Source organism: Hevea brasiliensis, chromosome 12 (genome assembly GCF_030052815.1).
Source record: "Hevea brasiliensis isolate MT/VB/25A 57/8 chromosome 12, ASM3005281v1, whole genome shotgun sequence".
NCBI classification, from domain to species: Eukaryota; Viridiplantae; Streptophyta; class Magnoliopsida; order Malpighiales; family Euphorbiaceae; genus Hevea; species Hevea brasiliensis.
In genome coordinates, this window is record NC_079504.1 from 28,159,137 (window position 1) to 28,160,743 (window position 1,607).

Sequence of the window (1,607 nt, forward strand, 5' to 3'; positions counted from 1 at the left end):
CTAAGTGCAGAAAAATCAGCTGCACAATTGACATTTGCAGCTCCAACTTCTACTGAATTATTAGAACCTCCAGCTTAAGAATCTACTTTCATGCTTAGCTTGTCCATTTTCCTTGTCAAAGCATCAAACTTAGCATTAATCATATTCATGGCGTTAAGCTCGAACATACCAGCTGGTTTCTTGATCTCATTCCTCTCAAAACTCCATTAGTAGTTGTTATAAGCAGTTTTATCAAGAGCAGAAAAAGCTTCATCTTCAGATTTCTCCATAAGATCACCTCCAGAAGATGCATCAATTGTACTTCTAATAGCTGGTGAAACTCCATTGTAAAAGTGTTGAACAAGCATCCACTTAGGAATCCCATGATGGGGACATCTCCTTTGCAAATCCTTGTAGCTCTCCCATGCTTCATATAAGCTCTCATCATCTCTAGGTTTGAAAGAAGTCAGCTCATTTCTTAGCTTAGCTATCTTGCTTGGTGGAAAATATTGAGCTAAAAATGCTTGAGAAAGTTCATCCCATGTTGTGATAGAACCCGGTGGCAAAGAATGTAACCACTCTCTAGCTCGGTCCTTCAAAGAAAATGGAAATAATTTGAGTCGAATTACATCATCAGAAACTCCATTTATCTTCAACATATCACTAATCTCAAGAAAGTGTGCTAGATGCACATGTGGACTTTCACTTGGACTTCCCCTAAATTGTGATTGTTGTACCATCTGACAGAGTGCAGGCTTCAGTTCAAAATTATTAGTTTCTACTCTTGGTCTTGTGATACTTGGCATGAAATCCCCAATGTTAGGATAGGCATGATCCTTCACAGAGCGGTTGTTATTGTTGTTGGCCATTTCTTCTTGTAATTGCTCTTGCTCTTGTGCTCTTTCTTATTGTTGTTGAGCCTTAAATTCAGCTTTTCTCCTCTTAGATTCTGCTCTTAAAGCTCTTGCTGTCTTTTCTATTTCTGGATCAAAGAATAAATTGATTTCTTCACTTTTTGTCCTTCTCATAAAATAAAGTACCTGAAAAACAAAATAAACAAATTCTCAAAGTAAAATGGTAAAAAGAAAATAAAATAAAATGCCCAAATTAACCAAACAAACAATCATTCAATATCAAAAAAAAATCAAATCCCCGGTAACGGCGCCAAAAAGTTGATGGGGCGATTCCGCAAGTATACAGGTCGTCTCAAGTAATAGAGTAATGAGTCAAGTATCGTTCATACGAGAATTTTCCGTTTGAGTATCGAACTATGAATGAAGCGATTATTTGGGCTAATGATTGATGAATAAATGGTAAATGTAAATGAGCAAAGTAAATTAATTAATCTAATTGAAATGGGTAAAGAGCAAGCAAATAAATTCTAAATTTAGATGCAATTGAACTAAATTAATAATGGGTAATTTGAATCAAGGTCTAATTATGTTTAAAGTGATTCCAGAGTTGGGGTTTATGCATAAATTATTTGGGATTTGTCTTGGGCATTCCAATTTTTAGGGGAAAATAGAGTTTGAAGGTGATTGATTCTAAATTCCTTTGATATCTTTTTCAAGGAAATCAAAGTGTGTTCTAAAATAGCCAAACCTACTTTCATATGTTATTTGATTACT

The 1,607-nt window shown here is 35.0% G+C and overlaps 1 non-coding gene across 1 annotated transcript; it reads left to right on the forward strand.

Annotated features, from left to right (window-relative positions):
- The first annotated feature begins 357 nt into the window (after nucleotides 1–357).
- On the forward strand, nucleotides 358–464 carry LOC131171488 (small nucleolar RNA R71). The gene has a single exon (XR_009142148.1). It is a non-coding gene; the product is annotated as a small nucleolar RNA R71 (small nucleolar RNA).
- The last annotated feature ends 1,143 nt before the right edge of the window (nucleotides 465–1,607 follow it).